The sequence below is a fragment of the Antedon mediterranea genome, chromosome 5 (genome assembly GCF_964355755.1).
Source record: "Antedon mediterranea chromosome 5, ecAntMedi1.1, whole genome shotgun sequence".
Taxonomy (NCBI): domain Eukaryota; kingdom Metazoa; phylum Echinodermata; class Crinoidea; order Comatulida; family Antedonidae; genus Antedon; species Antedon mediterranea.
In genome coordinates, this window is record NC_092674.1 from 19096268 (window position 1) to 19104720 (window position 8453).

Sequence of the window (8453 nt, forward strand, 5' to 3'; positions counted from 1 at the left end):
TCTAACTATATTAGCATACGCTGAACCACTACAAGTACAAAAATCTCTTTTAGATAATTTGGACAAACTTATTAGAAATGTTAAAAACATGATTCATTTGAAGCTGAGTGACTTTATTTTGGATAATTAGTAGTCTGACTGAATTTGGCAGACGTACCAAGAACAAATATACAGTAGGGCCTATTCAATAACGCTAAAAATGAGTTCAGAGCAAATCATCTTTTTTGTTTTTTTTTTATCTAGAAAGTTTGCTTGTCGATACATGAATTTTAGACGAGCATTGACCTTTGCACTCGTCAGAAAACAGTCTAGTTTAATTCCAAGATATATGTAACCGATTTTTAGCCTTAATATTTTGTCCTATACACAAAATGATGAAACCGTATCGAGAACCATTTTATCTTTCCAGTATAGGACCAGACAGCTCAGTTTTACCCATATGCATACAAACATTACACATACTCTTGTAAGCCTACCAGGGGCTTGTATGCAATTGAAATATAAATATAAGTCATGATTGATATAATAATAATAATAATAATAACTTTATTGAACAGACGCTTTTAGAACAGCGGCACACGTTCATAGTTTAAAGAAAAAGAAAATGAAATGAATTATACAATAGTGAAAAAGTACAACACTTAACTTTTGATGGAGTATAGGCCTATATAAGTATATTTATTTATTATTATTATTATTATTATCAAAATTATTAATATCTTATTGTTTAAAGAAATTTTATTAGTCTATTATGGATATTATTAAATTTATAATCTTTTATATTATTTATTATTATTTTATTATTTATGTTCTTGTTAATACTGTATTATTATTATGAAAGTAAATCGTGGTTTGTAATTTATTTACAGTGGTACTATTTTTATTATTATTTATGTTTGTATTTTATTAACATTTTAAACTTAGAACAATCATGATTTATGTTTTGAGAGTTATAATGAATATAAATGTTTAAGAAGAAACCTCCATGTAACAGTTAAGTGTTGTTTACAGTGATAAAATAATTAATAATATGAAAGGCCTAAAATAAACCAAACTTAGCATTTGTAAAAAAAAATTAACAAATTAAAGTATGAAAATAAACTTTAAATCAATGAATACAGTAAACACAAATAGTAATTTAAAAGATTTACAGAGATGTACACCAGTCTTTCTCTGCAACATTAAATACAATATATAGTGAAAATTAATAAACAAAATTATAAAGCAACAATGCAAATTAGCTCTTTTTTAACTCGGATCTTTTTTTCCAGGCAACTTTAAGAAAATTCTTACAGTATTTGTCAAATGTAGTTTTTCATTAACATCAGCATTTATAAAATGTTCCCATGTTGCAGACTCATCCAAATTTTCAAGGTCATTATTTAGCTTCACTAGTTAGATCTCCCTTATAGCATTAAAAGCTTGGCAATTAAATAAAAAATGCTGTACATTTTCTATTTCACCACTCTGACATATAGTGCAGTGGCCAGATATTTCTTTAAACCATTTACAGGTTCGTCCATCTAGAGGTAAAGTGTTGGATCTTAATTTAAATTTTAAGCTTGCACCTGTGAAATTGGTTTTATCAAGAAGATAACTCTCAAGGCTAGGACTTTCTTTTAGTTTGGAGTAATCTTCAAGGGATTTTTGCTTTTTATATTCACTTTTTTTTCTCTTATAAATTTATCAACCCATTTCCTTTACATTTTTTCATTCACTTTTGTTTGCCTCTTGAATATTATGCCCACTAAACTTTCTAATTATTTTATAGCTAATATACGCATCAGAACAATTAACATTATTCTGCATGACTTCCACTACTAACTCACTTCCCTTTAACAACATAACAGATGACGATCTCCTTCACATTTTAAATCCTGTTATTTTATAAAACTAAACCTACAATGATGATCCTTCCTAAATTCTTTTCTCTCCGTTTGATTTTAATCTAAATGGTCGTTCTAAATCCAATAACAATCTCGATACGGATCACATTAAGTCGTGTAACTATTTTTCAATAAATTATTTCAATCTTAAATATGTAGGCCTAAATACCAATTCTTCTCTTAGCATTTTTCATCTAAATGCCCGTAGTCTTATAAAACATTTTCGGGTAATTGAATATTTTTTAAGTGCCTTTAATTTTGAATTCATTGCTTTATGTTTCTAAACTCCTTAATTCTATTCTTTTTGCCGACGATTCGAACATCATTCAGTCCAATCAAAATATTAATGTTCTATTTGAACAATTAAATTTCGAACTCAAAACGGTATCCAACTGGTTCAAAACCAACAAATTATCTTTAAATATTTCTAAGACCAACATTATAATTTTCTCACGCAAAAATACTAAATCTACCCATTCAAAACACAACTTTTTTATTGACAACACTGGAATTACACGAGTTCAAGAAACTAAATTTTTAGGAGTTACCATTGACTCCAAATTGTCATGGAAATCACACATTAATAATATTATTAATGTCGTGTCAAGAAATATAGGTGTAATCAACAAATTGAAACGTTATCTTCCAATTAATATACTCTTTATTTTATACAATGATTTAGTACTTCCCTACATTTCTTACTGTCATATTGCCTGGTCCGGTCCACTAAATAAGTTCGGAAACTTATGCCCCTGGACAAGCTTCGAAACCACTCATATTGACGGTTTATTTAAATTACAAAAAAGAGTAATTCGAATCTGTTTAGGGGCTGATTTCAACTCTCATTCTAAGCCCTTATTTTATAACCTGAAGGTCCTAAATATTTTTGACATCAATAAATTACAAACTGCTATCTTTATGTTTCGATTATCACAAAACTCTCTTCCAACCAATATCACTTCCCTCTTTAGCAAACCATCCACCACCTATCACAATTATCCAACTCGTTTTTCATCATCTAATTTTCACCCAAAATTTCGTCCCTCACTAATTACTAGTAACTCTATACTATACCTTGGCCCCAAATTATGGGAACAACTACCAATTCAGCTGAAATCTAAGATGTCCGTAGCCAGTTTTAAAATCACCTATAAGCAATCACTAATTAACAACTACATTTCCTAATTTATCTTTTTTGAAATCTTTTTTTGTTGATTTTACAGTAAATAACCATGTATTAGTTAGTTTTAACTTTTTTGGCATAATTATTTGATAACATTCAATGTTTTTTATATATTTTTTTCCTCATAATATTTTTTTGGGTCAATAGTTTAGATTTATTAACTGTTCAGGTGGTCAATGCTTAAAGTAATTTTTAATTTTTTTGATCTCCTTTCACACATCTTTTTTTTTTAATAGTTCATATATCTGTTCCTTTTGTTCAATGTGTGGAAAATAAATAAATGAAACAAACCCAAAAAAACCCATTATTATGTCATTACACTTGTCTATATTTCTAATTAGTACTTCTTCGGTCCGATTTGATCATTATCAGAATAAAAAAATGCACTATCACATATTCTTATTAAATCACAGGCAATAGATGCTGGTATGCCCTTTACATAGCATAAGAAAGAAGAGGACCCCATATAAAATTGTTCTTGCTTCTTTTTTTTCACATAGGCCTACAAAAAAACCCATTTAAACAAAAGCAAAATTACAAAAATTAAAGTAAGAAAATAATAAAGCACTCATAATTACCAACTATATCCCTTAAGCAAGATCTACAATAATCTTAAATCTGTTTAATATGAACTTAAGGTTTGACATAAGGTACATTCTTTTTTTATTCTGCAGGCATAAATATAATATTTTGTTAAAAAGAGAAAATAATTTGCAAGCCTTTGTCCCCAAAACTAATAATTTCATTATTTAGATTAATTAAATTTAATGTTCGTTCAGAAATAAGGTTTTCAACAAATATCCATAAAGGATGTTACAATACACAAACATGAAGTAAATTGCTTTTCTCTTTTCAACAAAAGAAACACAAGTCAGATTTAGTTAATCCGATCCTAATCATTTGTAAAAATAATTTTGTGAAGGTATTTAAATTGGAAAGCTTTTACTTTACCATCAATTTGTAGCTTATGGAGTAACAAAAAACAGTTTTTAAATCAAAATTGCCCATGTTTGAGCATTTCAAATTTACTTCATTGATGTCGTTAGTACATCGTTTGCTACAATAGTGTGATATAATTTATTAAATGTTCTTTTAATTTTAAATACAGTTTCATGACAATACATATCAGCTTTATTAAATATTTCTTGGTTTTCATTGATAGGCCTAATTACCTTCCAGTTCATTGGGATAGAATGCAGAATTGCACTATACAAAAGAAAGTCAATTTTAATTCCATAATTTGTTAGTTATATATTTAATAGTACAAGTACCTACATTCCACCACAAGTTTTGGATATTGAAAGTTCCAAAGTGCATACATATTTCATTTGCAATACATATTTAATGGTATACACTCCAGGCTAGCATTACATCTCTATAAAATTTGGATAATTTTGTAAGCACAGGAGATCTTTTAGAAAAGTTAATATGTAGTCCATCTGTCCAAGACAAATTCTTGGTACAGTCAATTTTAAAATTGATATTGGTAAAAGTGCCTAGTCTTAAAATATTACTTTTTCAAAGTTGACATTTAGACCAGAAAATTAAAAGTTATCAAGAATTTCGATTGCTGTATTCACTGAATATTCATCCTGCAAGAAGAACACAGTATCATCTGCTAGTTGATTTATTCTTATATCAGTATTTGTAATATAATAATTTGTAATTCTGCTGCAATTATAAATAAATATGGAGATAAGGGCCAACCCTAACATAGTCCCATCGATGGTTAAATAATTCGAGGTAAAGCCATTATTATACACAGCTTAAAATATCAAAAACATTTTTTTGTATCATTTCTCCAAAGCCAAATTTGTCGAGGAATTCCTCAACAAATTTCCACTTTATCATATCGATCATTGTTTCTGACAATTTATTATTTACAGATACCTTTTGCATCCTATTCGAAAGATATGATTTAAACCAAGAGCATTTATTCTTACTAATTTACATAATAATAATTAAACGCTTTTTTATATATCTAATAAGAACATACCAGTGTATGTGTACGAGACGTTTACTTTCTAATTATTGTATGTCGATTAAATAAATTAAAGACGTGTCAGTTAAATAAGAACATCTAAACCCTGATTGAAGAGTATATACAACAAATTATTTTCTACTAATAAGTAAATTTAAAAAAAAAAACAACTTTCTCTTTCGAATGTTTTGAGGCAGCTAACAGAATACTGATAAATCTATTATTGTCAGCAGCTAGAGATTTCAACCCTTTATATACTTTCACTCATTACTTGTTTCATTTCATCTGGAAATATTCCAGAATCTACAAATTTATTTACTGGTTGTTATACCTGTACTCTTATTCTGTTTACAATTTCTACAGTAAAATCTACTTCTATTTCTTTTAATGTGAAGCTACAACTGTTTTTATAATAGCCTTACAAATGTCTGAGGTTATTATATAAGTTTTTGCACTAAGGTAAATCTTGTTTTTTGTGTGCATTTTCTGTGAAAAATGCAATAAATTTGTTGCATTCATTATTATTGCATATATATTTCCATTAAGTTTTAGAGAAATGTTGTGTTCTTCCTTCTGTTTTTGTTTGATATCCAAGGTCTTGGATGCATTTCCATAGTTTCTTTGGATTATTTTTGGTTTTTTGGTAATTTATTTTTCATATAGCACTGTTTTGCTTGTTTGCATCCTTTGTTAATCTTATTTCAAAATTGTGTAAGTATTTTATTATTTTATCTTGAGTTTATCTTGATTTTTCCAACAGTTTATATCTTTCTGAGAAGGCAGCAATGAGTTCTGGCTTTATCTAGGGTTTGCTTGATTCGAGATCCCTGTTATATGCAGTCTGAATGTTGTTCTTTAAAAATATGCCTCTATCAACTTTCATGTAACATGCATACAATACAATTGACAATATGTATGTTTTTATGAGTCGTACTTTGGTAGCCATATTATTATTTCTGTTTTGAAGTGTATTTCTCATTTCCATGAATGTATTCTTTGTTTGTGCTATTCGACTTTTCACAGTATAACTTCTTGCATCTCTGTTATACGCCTCATGCAATGTAGGATGACCGATCTCTACTGTGTCCCTAGGCTGATCCCTTAACCTGAATTTAATTATTGCCATTTTTTTCAAATCACGGAAAAGATTTTCAACATTATGGATTGGCGATACTTTTCGGTGGTGGCAGTTAAATTCCAAAATTTCAAATATTTCTTGTTTAAGATGCTGATGTTCTTATAGTGAAAACCTGCAATTAAAAAAAAAACATTTTATAGATAAATAAATATAGAAAATGTAAAAAGTTACATATTTTACTAATGATTTTAGAAGATGACTTGATTGATTGAATGCAATTCGGAGTGGGCCTTTTCTTTACGTAGTCTGAGAACACCGTCACCACAACAGTTTCTAAATTAGTAGTTAATTCTTAATTAAGTAGTTAATTTCACGAACACATTGCTACGTTCCCTAGAGATATAAGGTATAAGTTATTTTTTTTCTTTAGGCCTACGTCATTTTCGTATTCATTAAGTTGGAATCATGAGATTGTTTTGTTATTCATTGATTTTTTTTTTTTATTTCGGATAGTACACCCATACAAAACATACAATATAAAGCAACCAGAAACTTATAACAACTTCCAACCTAAACCAACTTAAATATACATTTGCACCAACTGAAGATGGCAGCAGAACTCTACAGTACTTAGACAATTACCTCTTGCCCCGAATCTCGGACTGAATTTGACCACTGGATATTTGACTGGAGTTGACCCAACATTTTCCTTCTGTCAAATAATTTTTTCCATTCCTCTTTTACCTTTGTATGTAAGATAAAACTATATTTTATAATGTTATGGCGATGGTGATGATAGGAATACGATGCTACAGACGGTTATAAAGACCATGGAGGTATACCTCCATAATAAGGACGACGATTAATGGCTTTTTAAATCTCTTATCTCATGCAGTTTCTTTCTTTCATTAACGGTGATTTTTGTTTAGTTTAAATGCCATTTCTTGTGTGTGGATTGCTTTAATATTGATATTAAGATTGATTTTGACCCTTAAATAAATGAATGCTGGTGATAAAGTACAATTATGACAAAGACAATAGAATGGCGATGATAATGGCAATGATGACGACAAAGGTGATTGGCGATTATGATGATGACGATGATAATGACAATAATGGCGACGATGACGATGATAATATGATGATGATGGGTAATTAATGTTATGAATATGATGGTGATGGTGATGATAATGATGATAATTTACAACGTATACCTTTTGATCTAATACACAGTAACAGATGAAAATAAAAACACCCTGCATTGAATTAAGTATAGTGTAGAGATAAACGAGAAACATGCTATTGGCTAGGACTGCAAAAGGACCGATGATCCATGTAATTCCAAGTATAGGAAACAACAACAAGATTCCTTTGAGTGTTGATCTGAAATTGAATAAGATTTTAATATTAAAAATATATTTTTAATAATTATGATGAAATTGATACTAAGATCATAAGGATTTCCAAAGTCGAAAAACCACACACATAGATGCCGTAATAAAAAAGCACTGATCTTTTTACAAAATGGAACTAAAATTGTCAATTAAAACACGGTATCAGGATTTATTTGGCCAATAACTGAAAGAGATAACTATGAGTAAGACATTTACTATATTTTATACTTAATTTGCGACAACGCCTAAAATATTTACTTTCTTTAGGACTCATATGTAGACTAGATAGGCATATGTACCTTAATTGTTTATATTCAGTTTGAAGTTTCTCCGACTTTTGCGTCATTGGTCCAGCTCGAGAGTATATAATTATCAACATTTTTGTTAAAATAATCACATTTATCTGTAGAGAAATGAATAAATATTATTATTTCATTAGACCAAAGAATATTAAGCCTTGATAGCCCTAAGTTGCAATTTGTAGAATTAAAGAACTTTACAAAAATATAATATATTGTATTGTATTGTATTGTTTTTTTTTACATAACCGCATAATGAATTAAGAAATTATGAATAATATTTAAATGTCGTCTGAATTATAATATACTCAGTATACAAATAATATATACAACATTCCTTCGGAAATAAATATTAGTTCAAGCAATCATGTGTGTAATGATAGTGATGGTAGATTACCAGTGTAACAGCTATTATAGGAGTTACAGCAGCCCATTTTCCACTCTCACTCAACCAGCACCTACCAAAAGAATAATAATATTAAAGCATCTAACAATTTTTATTCGTATTATGTTATTTATAACCTTAAATTATATTATAGACGATCGAAGTAAGTATTAGTATTATTTATTTCTTTACAAGAACAGAATAAAAACCAAAACAGCATAATATTATGAATGAACATAAATACATT